The sequence below is a fragment of the Mustela nivalis genome, assembly GCF_964662115.1.
Source record: "Mustela nivalis genome assembly, chromosome: 8".
Classification (NCBI taxonomy): Eukaryota; Metazoa; Chordata; class Mammalia; order Carnivora; family Mustelidae; genus Mustela; species Mustela nivalis.
The window spans coordinates 75,412,974-75,432,510 of record NC_139027.1 but is presented as its reverse complement, the minus strand read 5'-3'; the positions used below and the strand labels follow the sequence as shown (position 1 = coordinate 75,432,510).

At 41.8% G+C, this 19,537-nt stretch overlaps 1 long non-coding RNA gene across 1 annotated transcript; it reads right to left on the bottom strand.

Moving 5' to 3' along the window:
• Positions 1–2,480: 2,480 nt before the first annotated feature.
• Positions 2,481–17,630, bottom strand: LOC309872581. Its single transcript, XR_014315973.1, has 3 exons — positions 6,170–17,630; positions 5,245–5,358; positions 2,481–3,075 (listed from the first exon to the last, which is right to left on the bottom strand). It is a non-coding gene; the product is annotated as an uncharacterized lncRNA (long non-coding RNA).
• Between the last annotated feature and the right edge of the window lie 1,907 nt (positions 17,631–19,537).

Genomic DNA, 19,537 nt, shown 5'->3' with positions numbered 1-19,537 from the left:
CTTGTGAAATGAGGCACTCACACAAGGTCAGTGGACCTTGTGAAGTCCTATCAAAAATACCTCCCTCGCATTGCCTGAGAACGTTCTCTCAGCTATTCTGTCTTGTTATAAGGATTAAATAGTGTAATACACGCAAAGATTTTAACATTAAATCTGGCCCTCTGTAGGTGCTCAGTAAGTGTTCACTGTTACCAGCATCATCTTCATTGTTGTTGCTTCACCTTTAACCAGTGAGAGACTTAATGGCTCCAAAAGCGAGTCGCACTTCAGCGTGACTAGGCTGAACTTTTCCAAAGCTTCTCCAGACTGAGGATTTCGAGGCAGTTGCTTCATCAGATCTTAGAAAGAGCAGATTTTGCTTGGAGCCTGGGTGGCTCAGTCAGTTAAGCGTCTGCTTTTGGCTCAGATCATGATCCTAGAGCCTGGGATCGATCCCTGCTTTGGGCTCCCAGCTCAGTGGGGAGACCGCTTCTCCCTCTCTATCTGCCTGCTGTTTCCCCTGCTTGTGCTCTCTCTCTCTCTGACAAATAAAATCTTTAAAGAGAGAGAGAGAGACTAGATTTTGCAGATAACCCTAACTGGAATGCAGAATCTGCCACTTGCTAGTTTTATGATCTGAAGTATGTTGGGAAACCTCACATAGATTATGTGGTCAGCCCCCACACACAGTAGGCATTCAGTAAACCTCAGTTCCCTTCCTTCTGTCTGGGCACACAGAAGGGCAGTTTAGGTTCATGTCGGGAAAGACACAGGTCAAACCCATTTCTGCTGGCCCCCATTGCCAGCCGGACCATATTTCCCAGACCACCCACCCTCCTCTCTGCATGTCTCCCCTTAGCTCTTTGTAACAGCCTATGGTTACTTCCTAAAGCCCTGAGAAGCATTGGCTGATCGGCCTGTCTTTCCTATTCCCTGTAGGTTCCTGTGGCCTGAGTGTGGCTTTTCTTTCTGATTTCCTGGTACCTATCCCAGCGTGTGCTTGTGCTAGGCTCTCAGTAGATGTCTCCATGCCTCCTTTAGGAAGTTCGGGTGAGCAGAGACAGTTTGGGTGATGTCCAGCCACTTACCTGTGAAACCTTCCAAGAAAATTGGAACAGCTTCTGAGGGTAAATATAAAGAGGGAAACACCTGGTTAAAGCTCAGCCATCACTCTAGGAAACAGGGTGAAGCAGGGGGAAGATCTCAGAAAACCTGTTGCCTCCTCAGAACACCACGTTCTAAACTCTTCAGGGTTCTCCGGGCTTCCTGGAGTCCTGTGGTGTGTATCATCCTCACTTGAAGGTCCTTTCTTCCCTCCAGAAAGCCATTCCAACTCCACCTCCTGCTTAGCTTCTCTGTGCTGCTCACAGCCATGTGTGCGCCTCCATGGTACCCCTGGTCTGTGATTACAGGGTTATCGGTCTGGCTTCCCTCCAGACCAGTGATTTCCTGTGAGCCAGAGTCCTGTTCTCTGTCACCGTCTCTAAACAGAGCACAGACCTGACAGTCACACTGTGTGCAAAGGAGCAACTGGAGATTCTCGCCCAGGGTCTGGGAAGCCCTGTGCCAGGGGTTTTGGGTGTGTGTCATGAACCCCTGAAATTATATGGGAAATTGTCTGTATATGTTTGTAAATCCGTTTCTCTTTTGAGAGAGTCTACAGTGTACATGTGATCCTGAAATGTTTTCATGATCATGCAAATATTAGAAACAAAAACCAAAACCACACTCATTTAGGGATTTTCTACATACTTGTAAAGCTTGTGTTTTAATTAGCTGGGAGATATCTTTATGCTCCCTGGATTTCCAGGTCCGAGGTACAGCTTGGAATAGCCCACAGGCTCCATCTTGGAGCCATGGATATGGCCCTGGCTTGGGTGCTATTGCTTATATATGCTGGAGGGTCCACCTCGCTCTTCTGAGCTTTGTTGTATGCTTCATCTGTTAATTTGGGTTTATAATGCCCTCATGTGCTGCAGAAATATTGCATGATAAAGAAATAGGGGTGTGCAGGTGTTTTATTAGTTGCCCAGGCTATATGACTGCAGGATGCAAGCTTTATGCTGACAAATGTGTCATTTCTTTTTTTTTTTTTTTTAAGATTTTATTTATTTATTTGACCGAGATCACAGATAGGCAGAGAGGCAGGCAGGGGGTGGGGAAGCAGGCTCCCTGCTGAGCAGAGAGCCCGATGCGGGGCTCTATCCCAGGACCCTGAGATCACGACCTGAGCTGAAGGCAGAGGCTTTAACCCACTGAGCCACCCAGGCATCCCCCAAATGTGTCATTTCTCATGGTGCGCAGTGCTGAGAGTGCAGTAGGTGCTCAGTAAAGATGAGATTAAAATGAATGTGGAAAGGGTTAATTGGAGTGAAAGGTTTCAAGGTTCAGGTGTCAGCATGGTCTGTACATCCTGTGGAAGGACCTTGTGTTCAGGCTTAGAACACAGCTGGAGCTGCTGACGACATGGTTTTCAAACAATAGTAAAAGTAAAATGACCATTGAGATTCCAAATCCATTTGCTTTATTTTCCAGAAGAAACTGAAGCTTAGAGAGACAGAAGCACTCCTACTTCTTTTCAGAAGGGCTTGAGTGTCCTCCTCTTTACTTTTAATGGAGACAAAAAAAAAAAAAAAAAAAAAACAGAGAGAGAGAGAGAGAGAAAGCCCAAAACAAAACTCATTGCCTTATATCATCAATTTGTTGTCTTTTCTTCTTAAAAATGGGTCAACATTCACACCACAGTCTTAATTCTCTCATTGAAGCCCTTCAGAGGCTTGGGATTCTTAGAACATGCTCATGCTCTGCTGGACACAGGCACATTGCACTAGGGAAACTTTGTATCTCCAAAGCATCTCTGGAATGTTCTCATAGACATCAGGTGAGAACACTGAGTATCGATTATTGCTACCACTGCTGGCTCAGCTGAGGCCCAGAGAGGTTACTGTGACTTGTCCAGGTCATAAAAGAGTGTCCCAAAGCAGGATGGAGATCCGGGTGTTCTGATTTTCCATCCTGAATAGCCACTAGAGTCTCTGTCACCAAAATGCAACTGTGCTTGATTCCGGCACATTTACTGAATCAAACTTGGAGATTCTACCTAAGGGAAAGATAGATTTTAGCTTAAGATATATTCTGCTCAGGGCTAAAAAGACTGTTTTTATATCCCATCACACTCCAGGCCACATAGACCTGGAGAAAAGCTAAATGTCATCAGATCCCTCCCTACCCCCAGTATTTAACAAAACAGTAACCTGGAAATGTATTTTGCTTAATGTGTGTGTATGTGCGTGTGTGTGTGTGTGTGTGTGTGTGTGTGTTGACTATAATCTATTCTTCCATTTTAACAATGTGCAGTGAGAGGAGTTTAAAATTACATTTAATCATCATTTCACAATGAGTGATAATTAAATATTACTTTTAAAGTAAGCTCTTTTTTTCTGTAATTGCATTACTTTTCTAAGGGGAGATTTTGTTTTGCTCTTTAACCTGATTGTGTGCATTTGGAAAGTACCCTAGCACAGGGTATCTGAAAACAGAAAATTCTGGCACTTTTCCCACTTTCCATTCTTTCTCCTGTATGGATGCCAGATTCCTTTGGGAAATCATCATTTGCTAAAGGTCAGGAGCAAAAGGAGGGGCATTCTTTAGTGTACAGTTACTGCTAATTAGAAACTAAACATCTGTAACCATGTCAGAGTTATTTGTATTTGAAAAGAAACATTTATATACAAGAGCCCAGTTCGGTAACATAAAATACACACTAACACATAGTGTGTGTGTTGGAGGGGTTGGGGACAGACAGATGGGGAAGCTTCCGACAAATGACTGGGCTGAGTGAGGTCATTTGCTAATTAAATCTCAAAGCATTTTCAGAGTATTTTCTTTTCTCTGTCAAGTAAAGTTTTCTCAATCTCCACCCCCACCCACCCACCATGAGCCAAAGCAAACATTTCAATGTATTTGCCAATTAAAGATTAAACATTTAATCATTTTAAAGGAAAAATAAGTAAAAAATGGGTGATTTGGCAGAACCTAGTCAAAGACCACTGGGAAATCTCTAGCTACCCACTGTAACATTAGCTCTCAGCATTTTACAGTACCATGTAAGGTAAGCTCTTCCCCATCCATAAAGTGTGTGGTGATTGACTTATCTCACAGACCTACACTTGTAGGAGGAAAAAAATGACACAGTGCTTGACTTACCACTCCCCATAATGAAATTGTTTGGCTCATTCCAAACAGAAATTGTATAGAAATTGTGCCTGTTCTTTTATTGTCATACTAAGATAAATGTCAGTGATACTCTGGGTATTAGAAACATTTCAATCATAGGCTTTGTCCCTCCACATGCTAAGCCTACCATGGCCCATGGCCCAGATCCTACCAGTAATTCTTTTTGGAATACTAAGTAATTTTGAAAACAAAGCAAGAGATTGTCTCTTTCTTTCACAGAGTCTACTATCTTCTAATCTTCCCCATCCTTGTCTCTGAGTGTAAGATATTTCTATGAGTTGAGTTACTTTTTAAATTGGGTAAAAGATCAGGGAGCCTTGTGAGTTCTAGATAAGAACTTATTTAAGCCAAGACCTACCGTATTGGGCCTTCCCCTCAAATAACACTATCTCTGTGAAGGCTCTCAAGTGCACAGTTTCAACAAAATGGTTGTGGGCTCTCAGATTCTGAGTGTTTACAAAGTTAAGAGGCCCTTAGATGACCTGCCTTTCCAATGACCTCTGTAGAATCTCAAAATACTACTTGTCTCTGACTTTCACTGATTTAAGAACTGGCTTTTATTCAAGCTCTTTGGGTGTGAGTCATCCCAGAGGCTAGGATTCAGTGACTTAAGGGTCCAACTCTTGTTCTCTTGACAATAAGTTCAAGATCATATATTCTGTCATTTGTGGCACTACCCCGTCTAGCCAGACCCATTTCTCAGCCTGAAGTTCCAATGTTATTTCGGAGCCTCTGCTTTAGTCAGACCACATCTACCTGTCCTTTGAGCATTTTTACCCTTTCTTTATCTCACTGTTTCTGGCTGAAACAGTTTCGGCCTTCTTAGAATTATGCTTGCTTTCCTGAGTTCTATCCTTCTCGATACCACGACCTACAGTCTTATCCTCACGTAGCCATAATATGACAAAAACTTGCTTATCACTTTCCCAGAACGGTCTTGCGCTTTTGGTCATCTTCTCAAATGTACAGCTCATCTTGCCAACCAGAGTATAGGCTCCCTCACAATGACTGTTTTATTTCTCTTGGCACTTATCGTTTGTTCATTTTGAGTTCCCAACGAATAGTTGTTGATTGTTGAGGAGGAAGCTATTTTTGCTACTACCTGTTTATTGAATCATTCCCAGAGCCGATCTGCATTTATGCCTGTGATAAAACCACAGATATTAATGGTATTTACGTGAAAAGGAAAATCACCTGTAGAGCTAACAATAACCCACACATACAATCATTGGCATAGGGAAGTATAAAAAAACACTGGGAACTCCTATCTCCCCCAGCTCAGTCGTCCCATCTGGAACTAGATAGAACATTAGCATATGCAAAGGCACGAATGTGGAAATGAGTATTGAATGACCTTGTGTTTTTGTCTCCCCAGATGCGGTCACTCGCCTGTCTACCGGTCCCGTGAAATGGCAGCTCGTGCCTTGGTCCCGTTTGTTATGGTAGATGAAATCCCTGCTACCATCCAAACTCTGTTGGCCCAACTCCCCAACAACACTGACCAGTGTTTCCGGCAGAACCATATTCATGGGACACTTCTCCAGGTAAATACAGTTACTCTGTGTCAAACAGCACAGGATAAAGTTTGATTTCTCATGTACTATTAGCAGGTTAAGATTTGATACACAAGCTTTTTCTTTTTTTTTTTTTTAATTAACATATAATGTATTATTAGCCCCATGGGTACAGGTCTGTGAATCACCAGGTTTACACTTCATAGCACCACCATAGCATATACCTTTCCCAATGTCCATCACCCAAGATACACAAGCTTTTAACTTTATCTGTAGAACTTTTTTCTATTGCTGAAAGAAAAGGTATTTCCTAGGTTTTTTGTTTTTGTTTTTGTTTTTCATTAAAAAACATTTAAGTACAGCATCACACTGTGATTCAGTCAGATCGTCTTTTGCAATAAATCCTGTTTTACATAGCAAGCTTTCCCATTCGGACTTACCGCTCTGAACCACTTAGAGTTTTGTCTTTTCCATCAAGTGCCTGCAGAACGTTCTGGGCCACTCCCTGTTCAGGGTGAAGCTGTGGGCATTCCTTGAAAGAGAAGTTAGTACAAGATACAGAAGGAGAGTTACACACATCACCGGGAATTTCCCCAGCAGTGTAACACCATAGCACATGGAAAGGTCAATCCCACTTTTCTGTTTTCTCTGTGCTACAAGAAAGACTTTCTATTTTTAATAAATATACAAATATATTTATCACTTTTAACATTTCCTCTAGAAAGGACTAAAGTACAACAAATGAATGAGAAATAGACTTCTTACTGAAATTGTTTTTTTTTTTTAAGATTTTATTTATTTATTTGACAGAGATCACAAGTAGACAGAAAGGCAGGCAGAGAGAGAGGAGGAAGCAGGCTCCTTGTTGAGCAGAGAGCCCGGTGTGGGGCTCAATCCCAGGAACCTGGGATCATGGCCAAAGCCAAAGGCAGAGGCCCCAACCCACTGAGCCACCCAGGCACCCCTGAAATTGTCTATCTTAAGCCCTACCTCTTACCTAGGAAACAGATGGTACTGGTGAGATCTGCTCACGTGTCTGCCGGGGTCACTCATGGTGGGTCGGCATTGGAGGGGGATTTAAGTATCAAATCTTGTGCCTGGTTTGTGAGCAGAGTTGAGAGATGGCCTTGGGATCTCAATATATGCCCTAAGCTTGAGGTCTGCACTGCCGACACGAGAGGCTAGAGTGATTCAGAGTATGGGACTCTGGAACCAGACAGGCTTGGCATCCATTTCTGATCTACTACTCACTGCCTACACTTCTGTCTCTTCATTGTTTTTATTAAGTTTTTAAATTTTAATTACAGTATAGTTAACCTATAATGTTGTGTCTTCATTTTTGAAATAAGGATAATAGTAATGTATACCTGTTAGGGATTTTGTGAAGATTAAATGAACTAATGCATATCAAGTGCATAGAATAGCACCAGGTATATAATATGGTATATAGTTACTTTTGTTATTATTGTCCTAGCTTTAGTGAGCCTGTTCTATAATGGACACTAATATTTTTAGTAACTGATTCCCTCTAGGTGAGAATAAATGCAAGAGAGACCTATCTTCTTGCCTTCCTTCCTTCCTTGGTCACTGTATATATTCAGCCAGTAGTTGTGGAATGCCTCCAACATACTGCTGTGTCTGTCAGAACAGTTGTTGCATTAAAGGAGTCAAAGGCCAAAAAAAGGCCTGAACTTGGGCAATCACAGTGTAGCGTGCACATGGCAAGGCCATCTGACTCATTTTGGGGAAGCCAAGGAAAGTGTCCCAGAGAAAGCAACATCTAAGTAAAGAGCAGAAAAAAACTAGCCAGGCCGAAGAGGGAGGGGGAATCCTTCTGCAAAGAGAACAGCACATGGCAAGGCTCAGGGTGGGTGAGAAGTTGACCCTGCATGCTTCAGTGGGACCAAGTTCCGGATTGGCTGGTCTTGCACTGGTCTCAGGGCCTCTTTAACCACAGGCAAGTTATTGAAGATTCCAAAGAGCTTTTGTCTACCGATACTTAACTAGACTCTAAAACAGAAAATCTTACAGCACAAGAACTCACAAGCACACATTCCATTAGTCATGATTAGAGTGATGACATCATCACACACCTTGTGGCCCCAGCAGACTCCACTGTGTACTGCACGAGAAGGAGTGGCCTAGTGGTGTTTTGGAAAGAGTTTGATCTTGTAGATCTGAAAAGAGCGTGGTGACCCCCCAAGGGTCCCAGGGCAGACCCTCTGGTCTGTGTTGTATACACTGTGGGCCTTTGGTGGTCTCTTCGGGGAAGACCCTCAGGCACTCGCCTCTCTTGGTCCTCAGTATATCTCAGTGATCAAGAGGAGACGGGGTGGTATTATCTTGGTTGTAAACGTGGGATCCTGAGGCACATACAAGTTAGGTGACTTGATTCTGTCCAGTTCTGGTGCTTTGAAGGTTAGGAGCTGGTGGTAATGAGTAACAAAGAACAGGCTTTTCAAAGATGTCTAGATTCTGCAACTGAGTTAGAAGGGGGCTCAGATTGTCAAGGAAGGAGTGGGTAAATCAGCCAGCAGATTTTCTTCCCTGCAGATCAACTCTTGGCTAAATTTTGTCAGAAGCGGTAAGGCTGGAATTGCTTCTTTGGCTGTCTTGCCACTTGTACAAATGGGCCTCCCAGCCTGGTTTCCCACACGCAGCCCTAACAGGTCAGGCCTTTGTCTCACCAGTCCGCCCGGCAACAAAGCATGGTCTTCTGCTCTGTCTCTGGGCTGCCTCTAATATCTCAAATTGACTTTCCTGGGACCCAAAGTGCGAAACTCCCCAGAAAGGTAAAAGCCCTGTAACTCCAGATTTGTTGTGGCTGTTGCTTTTGTTCCTGAGTGTTGGGAGGTGAAGGGCTTGTTAAAACAGAACAGAACAATATGGGCGTTGGGTGTTAGGTGTCATGTTCATGTTTGTCAAACAGATTCCTGTCTTTACCAAGATTGGTCTGTACCCTGGGTGAAAAAAGGAAGTCAAAGGCATGTGAAAACCCTTCTGTCGTGTCCCATTTCGGTGTCTCGTCTGTGTCGTAATAGTTCGGTTTCACTCTGTTGTTCTTTGTGAGGAAAGCTTAAGGGGTTAAGATGGGGAGGGCTTTTTTTCTCTTTCCTTTCTACAGCTTTTGGATTCCTTCTCCACATAAAGCCACCTTTGAAACCGATAAAAGGCTGCACCTGGAAAAGAGGTGTTAGGGATTGAAAGGCATGAGAATCTCCATGGGACTTTCAGAGCCAGCTAAATAAATATAAAATAGCCCCCCTCCCTTTTTTCTGAAAGGAGGAAATCATTTTGTGAAAGCAAGTTCTTTCACAGAACATTTTCTTGAATTACACATTTTGGCTTCTTTGAAAAATATTTACATAAATATATCAAACCTCAGAGTATTTCTCTAAGATACCTTGAAAATGAGAACTATACTGATCTCTGAATTTTCTGGAACGGTTGAAGCAAGACTCAAATTATAGGACATGCATCAAAAGAAGACATGTGGGAATCAGTTTCTTAATCATTTTAAAAACCAGAGGTTTCTAATTGCAATGCTGACAGGGATAGAAGTAACACACATGAGAAAAGGTGAGATTATGCAGCCCGTTGGTAAGAGCCAATGGTAAATGACATTAAATCTCCATAAAGGCTAGATAAGAGCCATGGACATTACCTCATTTGGGAACAACACTGGCTGGCAGGGCTACCCTGTCTTTTAAGTAGAATTAACCGTCTGTTTTTGTTGCCAAAATTCTTCATGTTGGGGCCTTAACATTATTACTAGGTTACTTATCACTCCTAAGAAATCATATTGGCATTCAAAAAGTTCTCTTATGTTGAGGAAGCATTTTGGTCAACAATTACAAGGCAAGATTTATTCTGATTCTAGGGTACTTAGCTCACATTTTGGTGTTTCATAAGGAAATAGAGACCATTTTAAATAGAAACTTGAATTTTGAGGTTTTTTTTCATTTTCTGTTTTACTTCTTTTTCTCATGATATAAACCTGTAAGAGGTGGTCCCTGCTGTTTCTTTACTGAAGCTCTTCTGTGAATAAAGAGGACAGTCAAGGTAATTTGGCTTCTATTGAAGCAGAAAAACCACTTTTGCATTTATGTGAAACTTCTAGGCAAAGGTATTCTTTTTTTCACCAGTTAATCCACATAATACCCACAGTTCTAAATATCCCTTTGCCGGTACTAAATTTTCTCAGGTTTTGCCAGCATCATCTGTTGAACACCTTGTTTAATTCTCTTACTTCTCCACCTCCTTCCCCTACTACCCAAATTTGGAGCCTTGATTTTTGCACTTGGAGAATCCTAAATCACTTTTCTGGCCATGAAGCTGAGTGGCGGTACTGCACACTTGGGTTGACAGGAAATATTAGCCGGCGTGGATTTCAGACAGCCTAGGCCCACGCATTTGGTGATTTTGCGATAAGAGAAGTAAAATTAACATTTTTGAGCACCTCCTGTAGAATGTAAATCACACATGTAAATTGCGTGTGCGATTTCATTAAAACGCTCAGCAATCCTGCCAGGTGTTGAGAAATCACTCCTGATAGTTGATGTGAATAACAATTTTTTCTGCCTCGGGAAACCAGACAAAGAATCCCATCTCCACTCTGTTTTTAATCCCTTGTCGCTCAGTCCTGAAAACCTGATTCGATGCTGGAAACAAAGTAAATCAGTGTTATAAAAACAGAGGGACAGAGGAAGTCAGTGAAGCCCTAAGGGGCTACAAGTAGTAAAAGACTTTCTGGGTTTTTTTTTTTTTAATATTCTATTTATTTATTTGACAGATATCACAGGTAGGCAGAGAGGCAGGCAGAGAGAGAGGAGGAAGCAGGCTCCCCTCGGAGTAGAGAGCCCGACGTGGGGCTCAATCCCAGAACCCTGGGATCATGACCAGAGCTGAAGGCAGAGGCTTTAACCACTGAGCCACCCAGGCGCCCCAAGACTTTCTGTTTTTTAGTGTACTTGACACACAGTGTTGCATTAGTCTCAGGTGTACAAGGTAGTGACTCACCAGCTCTACAGGTGATTGTATGCTCAGCACAAGCATAGCTCCCATCTGTTTCATTACATCGCCATTAGGAAATTATTGTGTTCCCTGTGCTGTGTCTTTTATTCCCATGACTTCCTCATTCCATAACTGGAAGCCTGTACCTACCTCCCACTCCCCTTCACCCATTGTGCCCATCTTTCCACCCCCTCCCCTCTGGCCGCGATCAGTCTCTGTATTTACAGGTCTGATTCTGCTTTTTATTTGTTTACTCATTTGTGGTTTTTGTTTTTTAGATTCCACTTACAGGTGAAATCATACGGCATTGCACCTTCCTTCTCTCCACTCATCTCTTTCTCATCATTTCTGTTTGGTCTCTCATTTAATATTCTGAACCTAAAAATACAGAATCCTCCATTGGGACCTATGTTATAGCCAAGTTTGAAGTTGCCATACCTGCGTCATCCTTAAGGGTGTGACAAAACCTCTCAAACATGGACACCCACAGGAATTGTGGGCTCTGGCCCTAGTTGCTGCTGGGAACATGAAAAAGAGGTCAAGATTGCATTCAATTCAGCAGACTCAGACCCAGTTCTAGGTACAGGTGAAGACATGAGCTTGCCTTTAAGGCTCTTACCTCCGAGTCTGGGGAGCTGTGGGTCAGAAGCCAAGTGAGCCAGCTGAACCCTCAGGGACCAGGGAGCATATGAATAACAGAAAAGAAGATGAGGCAAAAGATAGAGCTGCCAGATAGGGCATCAGGCATGAAAGGAAACGGAGACTAAGATAACAGTCTGTTTTAGTCTAGAATGTTCTGTGTCAGGCATAGAGTTAGGATCTTTATGGGGGTGGGAACAGCTGGGCTGGGCAGGATAGCAGGAGTACAAAATTAGAGGCAGGTCTTGGCATTACCTTTGTGGAAAAAAAAAGCAGGTCAATTCAGCTAGCTACTTTTCTGAAGGAAAAATTTCTTCAAGTTCAGGAAAACAGGGATAAGACCAACCTTCCTTAACTCTCTGTGGCAGAGAGTAGTGGAAACAAAAATAAAATCAATGATAGAGGTAGTCTTAAGTATAAATTCTGTCGGCATTTTCTTAATATCAGGAAATGAATGTTTTTAGAAAATGTATTTTTTACTAGGTGCTGCCCCAAAACTTAGAGTTGAATTTAAAAGAATGATCGATTCCATCTTTAAAAAAGTGACCATGTAAGACCACACCTTAGACTTGAGAAATTCTATCTTTTTCACATTTCTTACAAGTACAAAATTGTGAGACATAAAGTAGAATGCTCCAGCAGCCCAGAAATAGAACACTGCTTGATAGATTCCATTTGGTGACTTAAGGTTGGCCTACGTCCATTGTTTATTTTATACACAGAAAATAAAATTTCAGAATGGAAAGTAAAAACAAAAGCATGAAATTACGCTGATGTTGTAAGTTATAAATGGATTGCTGGTCACTGTGCTTTTTTTCTGGACCGAGTCATAAAGAAAATGCTTGCTCTGGTCACTAGTGGCCAGATTCATTCTTTCTCTCTTCCCGAGGACTGGTGTTCATGTGAAGGGAGAAAAATCTTAAGTTGCTAGGAAGGTCTCCAGTCCAAGAAGGGCTAAGGCAGCAATCCTCCAATGGTGTGCTCGCGAATGTGCCAAGTGTTTATTGATTCCTTTAACTCTCAGCAAGTCTGAGTGGGGCTGAGCGGGGCTGGAAGCTCTAGGCAGTCACCTGCAGCTGGGAGCCATGGCATCTGTTTGTCCTGGGGTGCCAAAGAAAGATTATTTTCTGTGTGTGCCTTGACGTGAAAGGGATTGGGAAGCACTTTAATTTAAAAAAAAAAAAAAAAAGGAAAGAAGAGCTAAACCTTGTTAAATCTTACCTTTTGGCAATATATTCCTTTCTGGATCTAAGCCCAGAAAAGTCATTTTTAATTAAAATGCTACTTCTGAAGATGAATTAATCCTTTCCTTATACATATCGAAAGGCTTTTATTTGGTATGTGTTACTTAGGGAGCTTTCTCTGGGTGGAGGAGACCGCTTTTAGCTGCCAGGTCTGGAGCATTGACTGTAGTGCACTGTCACTGTCCCAGCCAAAAGTGCTACTGCTTTTTGTAGTGCTCTGTACTCCTGATATGCAGAATTTTTAGATTTATCTGAAGACGTGACCCCAGGCTTTTGTCACTGTTTGGGATTACAGTGGGGGAAGTAATAATGAAAAGAATATATACATACACACACGCACGTCCCAGTTACTGAGTCCATATATAGTGTGTGTGTGTGTGTGTGTGTGTGTGTGTGTGTGTGTGTGAGTGTGCGCGCACACGCGCGCGCATATTTTGAGTGCCTGTGGAGGCGCCTCTGAGTGATGGGTATTATACCCATTGTACTAATGAGAAAACTGAGGGCAGGAAGGGTTTGACTAAACCCTTCACTAAAGCTATTCAGGGATAATTTAGCAAAAGCACAGCTGGGATTCAAAGCTTTCAAGCTTGTGTGGTTAACTGCCATGTTCTACCACTTCTCCGGATGAGAGAAGGAACATTCTAAGGCTAAAGTGACACTGTCTGAGGCCTTCAAGGTGTGGAATGAAATGGAAGTTGACATCGTCTACTTATTTGTGCATTCTGCTGACTGAGTACCAACCACGTGCCAAACACTGTTCTAGATACTTGGAATACATCAGGGAAAAAGGAGATAGATCCTTGCTCGCAAAGATCTCTCCTCACAGACCTTGCATGCAGGAGGTAGGGAGACAGACCAAAGAGTAAATGATATTATAATAGAATTTATTCTAATTTGTTATGGTAAATTTTATCATTTATTAGAAGGTAATAACTAATATGGACAAAAAGAACAAGCAGAGTAGGATAAAGTGAATCAGGAGGTGATTAGAGAGGAATGCAGATGGCACTATTAAATGAGGTGTCAGAATAGTCATTGTTGAAAAGGTAACATTTGAGCAAATCCCATTAAGAGACAAGGAAAACCTTTTTTTTTTTTAAAGTAGAACATAAACTTCTTTTCTCCTGAAACTAGGTTTGTTACACATATCTGTACATTCAAGATTACCTTTAACTCTAAGGACATGCTAACAAAGGAGGCAGTGAGTAGTGAATAAACAAGGCCAGGAAGGATGCTTTTACTTTAGCAACTAGAATGTTCTATGAAGTCTCCATGCTATACAAGCAGATTACTGGGAAGTGGGAAGTCATTTCCCAATATAAGCCAGTCAGTCTATCTTGGATCCCATGAGCTTAGGTAAAGAGGAAAGCATCTAATCGTATCTCCTGTTTTCCAGGATGATCTTTTCTGTAACTCTCTGGACTTGGGCCTTAGAGATGTGCAGTAAACAGAGATATGTGTACTTGTTCTTTTATTTAGCAAACACTGAGTGCTAATTAAGAGCATAAGAGTATGCCAGATGCCATGCAAGATACAAAGAAAAGGTAATGTGGAGCACGTTCTTTACCCTCAAGAGGCTTATAAGCTGAGGCAGAGAACAAGCCATCCACACCACAAACAACTACACAAAAATGCATGGCCGTGGTGTGGGCCCGGCATGTGGCTGAGAGCACACAGCCGAGAGGAGAGCTCAGAGAAAGCCTCGTGGGGATATTGGGTCTGGGATAAACCTTTAAAGAATTTTCTCTTGTTGGCATAGGGACTTGACGTGAGCCACAGCTCAGAGGGGGGTCATGCTGAAGGTGTCTGCGGGTGACAGCGGGTAAGCCTGTCAGGCCTGGAGCATGTTGGAGAGGTGGGCACAGGTCAGCCCTCAGAGCCCACTAATGCCAGGCCAAGCCATCTGCATGGTGTCGGGCCATGGCCTGTGTCAGGCCATGTCCTTCAAAGTGAGGTGTGCAAGATGGTAATGTGTGTGGAAGAATAGTTTGGCACGTTATCTGTCTCTCTCATCCTTTCCACTGCTTTTGTATATCAGATGTATAGTAATGTACATATCAATAGGGTAGTATGTAATTTCCAAAGAAGTAAGTATGTAAAAGCTGCACGCATATGCTCGAAGAGGTTATACCACATAAGCGGGACATGGCCTCTGGAACCAGTTTGTCGCCACATAGATCCTAGCCCTGCTGCTTGCTAGCTGTGTTGTTTCAGGTAAGTTGATTTCTGTGCCTCCACATCCGCCTCAGTAAATGGGAAGATACCACTTTCTCATGGGGTGGTTGTGGGGGGGATTAAATGAATTCAGACACGAGCGGTGCTCGCCATGGCCTCTGGCGTATGGTAGGCGGTCGGTGAACGTTAGCTGTCGCGGTTCCTGCTTGCTACTGCTGCTGCTGCTGTCACCACCGTCGAAGCTGGCCCCAGAAGGGGTCGATGAACCCAAAACGCAAAGACTGTTGTTGTAGATGGTGAGGGAAAGATTTTGCCCTCAGAAAAGCTGTGTTTGAGAAAAATGAGTGTTGTGTATTGAACTAATGTCGTTAACAAGGTGAGGATTCCTGCTGATATGTGAGCGTGTACATAGGAGAGAAGGTAAGTTGATTTTCAGCAGTCTTGATTGTGTTCTCATGCTTCACAGAGAGCTTCCTTGGGCCTGTCAGTGTGCCCTACCTATCTGTAGGTCAGATCAAAGACTATAAGAGCTAAGTATAGTTCGGATTTTTAAGGGTCAAGTTCCTGCCTATCGAGTTGTCATTCCTTGCACCTGTTTTTTTTTGAATTACAGCCCCTCTCGCAGACCCCATCACAAACCTGATGAGTCAGGAAGGGAGCACCATCACACTGTCCCAGACAAAGGAGGCTTTCCCCACTCACAGGGGGAAATTGAAGTTCATAAAGTGAAAAGCGGATATAGGATCCTCCTCGATAGATTAATCGAGCACTTTTCTAAGTTCATTTTTCATCTCAGAAGATGCAGTTTCCATCCTCACCTAGCATTAGAGTTGGGGACTTTTTATGACTAACGAGAATTCTGAACGTACTTTAAAAACACAATGTGACAAAACATCACACGGTGGACCCACCACCAGGTGTCTGTCATTTCCCAGAATCCCTATAAAATATCTGATGGTACGTGATCCTGTTACGTGCTGTGACTTGCTTGGTAGGTCTCCATCCCATGAAAGTAGCATCATTTGTTGTTTGCTTGCAGCTGTGCCAATCAAATAGGAATACCTTATTGCTTTTATCGGGGAAGCCTTTTTAAGATTGCAGAGCACATGTGCTTGTGGCATCGCCCTGGGACTTATTTAGAGCACCTAGTACGCTTTAGCTACTGAGGACTGAGCTGGCTGTTTCAAAGCACTATGGCTGACTATAGCCAGTTTGGCAGCTGCCCAAGAAGGCTGAAGTAAAATCAGCTCATAGGCCTAAAGGAAAGTATAAATAAGTAATAAAACTCTTTCTATTTTAAGCCATATTATTGTTCATGACATTCTTCTGTTTCTCTGCACTGCATACCTCTATCCTCTCTACCCTGTCCTTCTGTGGCAGGTCTCTCGACATCAGCTGGTAATTCTTCGTTGAGAGGACTGTGCCGTGCATTGTCATATGTGTGGTAGCATCTCCCCTGTAGCTCGCCTGGAGTACCCACCCTCCCAGCTATGACAGCAAAAGTGTCTGCAGACATTTCCGCCTGTCCCCTGGAGGGAGCAGAATCGTCCATGGTTGAGAACCTTCTTTGCATGGTACCTGTGGATTTTCGCCATCATTCTGAGTGGACATGGTGTGCTATAGCTCCTTTAAATACCAGTGGCCACGGAAGAAACCATTCCTGACCCGTGAACAAATTGTGGGTCCCTAGACTGCAGTGAGCTGTGCGTGGGAATAAGAGAAGAGGAGGGGCAACATAAAACTCAGGCTAGAAATCTCAAAGGAAGCACCTTTCTTCTCTTGGTCTCTCCTTCTCTCTGCTAGAAAAGGGTTATTAATATGTAAGCCAACTCGCTTTCAGATCCTAGCTTTGTATGGTTTGTTTCTTGTCCCTTTCCCAACCTGCCTCTGATCCACTTGCATAATGTGGAGTTGAAACTTATTTCTGCCCTCCCCAAACTCAAGGAGCATAATGAACTTCTAGGTTCTATTTACATAGGGGAGCCTTGGAAAATAACACATAATTAGAATTTTCTCACTTCTGTTTTTTTGAAATGCTGGTGAATTTTTATTACTGAGTACACTGGCTGTCTGTTTCATCGATTCTCTCTCAGGCTAGAGGCAACAGACTGTGAGGAAAGATCTTCTCTAGGAACAGAGGTTCAGCTGAAAACTAAACCTAGAACGTCAGAATTTTAATTTTGAGTTAAACATAAAGCTTTCTCCAGATCCGCAGATACAGACCTTAAAAAGGAAAACTGGAGGATAAAAGTAGATGAGAATGCTAAAAATACAGTGATTCTATTCGCTTTATTTTCAAAAAGCTCTTAAAAATTGTGTGTGCCCCAGATGTGCAAATGAGTAGTAAATTAGTGACTTCACTGTCAAAAATGTTACAATATATATAAAATAAGAATTTTTTAAAACACACCCTTAATACCTCTTTTAGAAATTCTTAAAGAATTCTTATGTGTGCTTTTTTTTGTCTAAAAGGATAGCTACAGGGGTACCTGGGTGGCTCAGTCGGTTAAGTGTCTGACTCCTGATTTCAGCTGGAGTCGTGATTTCATGGTGGTGGGATTGAGCCCTTGGTCACACTCCATGCTGGGCATGGAGCCTGCTTAAGATTCTCTTTGTCCCTCTCCTTCTGCTCCCCCAACCCCTCTCTCAACCCCTCTTTAAAAAAAAATAAAAAATAAAAAAAGGATAGCTATAGCTGTTAAAATGAAGCCTTACTTTCTGTTATTATTAAAAAGCAGTGTTTGAAAAAATAAGCAAATTAAATCTTAATTGAATTTCTCGTGTTAATGTTATTAACAAGAATTTTCTGTGCCTTCTCGTCACATCAAGGGAATGTGAATGTTCTGAATGTTTTGGTAAATCTTTTTTATTTTTTTTCTTCTGATGTTTGCATGGTTAATTTATCAGTCACCCTATTAATAAGTTAATTATACATCTTGACATCAAAATATAAAGAATTAGTAAGAGTACTGAACCAAGCTAATGATACGTCTTAGAGCAAACATAGGGGCAGAGGTATTCTTTTCCCCATTTTATTAAGAAACCCTTTCACCACTGTTGAATTCCTGTTTCCATGGAAATACACATTCACTGATCTCCATTTCCCATATGTCTATGACTCTGGAAAGCTACCTTTGGATAATGAATTCCAGCAAAGTTATCCATAAGCGTTTTTCCTGTCTAAATTGGTAAGAAGAAAAAATTAATCCACCTTTTGTATACTTACTTTTTTTTCAGCTTTATTAAGATACAATTGGCATATATAACATTAAGTTTGTGTGCAATGTAGTAGTTTGATGTATGTATATATTGCGAAATAATTACCATATTAAGGTTAGTTAGCACATCTGTCACCTTGATTACAATTTTGTTTTTGTGGCAAGAACTTTTAAGATCTACTCTGTTAGCAACTTTTAAATATACAGTGCAATACAGTATTGTTAAGTATAGTCACCATGCTCTTACATCTCCAGGCCATATGCATATTATAACTAAAAGTTCCTACCCTTTGACCACCTTTACCTACTCCCCCCTCTCCTGCAACCACTACTCTGCTTTCTCTTTCTGTGAGTTTGGTTTATTTTTAGAGTCCATGTGTAATGGAGGTAATCCCATATTTGCCTTTCCCTGTCTGAGTTATCTTACTTAGCTTAATGCCCTCAGGGTCCATCCATGTTGTTGCAAATGGCAGAGTTGCCTTCTTCTTAGGGGCTAAAGAATATTCATGTATGTGTGCGGACATGTGTATATGGCACATTTTCTTTATCCATTCATCCATCAGCGGACACTTAAGTTGTTATGGAAATAGTCTTGGCTATTGTAAATAATTCTGCAGTGAACACGAGAGTGCAGATATGTCTTAAAGATAGTGATTGTATTTTTTTCAGATATGTTCCCAGAAGTGGAATTTTCTAGATCATATATAGTTCTATTTTTAATTTTAATTTAATAAAGTAATCTCGACACCCAGCATAGGGCTTGAATTCACAGGCCCGAGATCAAGAGGTTGCACATTCTACCGACTGAGCTAGCCAGGCTTATTTTTAATTTTTTGAGGTAGCTCCATAGTGTTTTCCATAGTGGCTGCACCAATTTACATTCCTACCATCAGTGCACAAGGCTTCCCTTTTCTTCAAATTCTCATGGGCACTTTGTTATCTTTTTGATAACAGCCATTCTGAGAAGTGTGAAGATACTATCTGATTGTGGTTTTTGATTTGCATTTCCTCCATAATTGGCAGTGTAGAACACCTTTTCATGTACCTGTTGGTCATTTGAATGTCTTCTTTGGAGAAAATGTTCACTGAACTCCTTTGCCCATTTTTCAATTGGATTATTTGTTTGTTCATTGTTTTGTTGGGGGTTTTTTGTTTTGAGGGCTTTTTTTTTTTTTTTTTTTTTTTTTGCTATTGAATTGTACGCGTTCCTTATATATTTTGGATATTAACCCCTAGTCAGATATGTGGTTTGCAATTATTTTCTCCCATTACATTTTTTTGATTGTATCCTTTGCTGTGAAGAGCTTTTTAAGTTGATGTAGTCCCACTGGTTTATTTTTCCTTTGGTTGCTTGAACCTTTGTCCTATCTGTAAAACATAGCTGAGATCAGTGTCAAGAAGCTTATTCTCCTAGGAGTTTTATGGTTTCAGGTCTTGTGTTTAAGCCTTTAATACATTTTGAGTTCATTTTCGTGAGTGGTGTAAGATAGGGATCTATTTTCATTCTTTTGCATGTTCA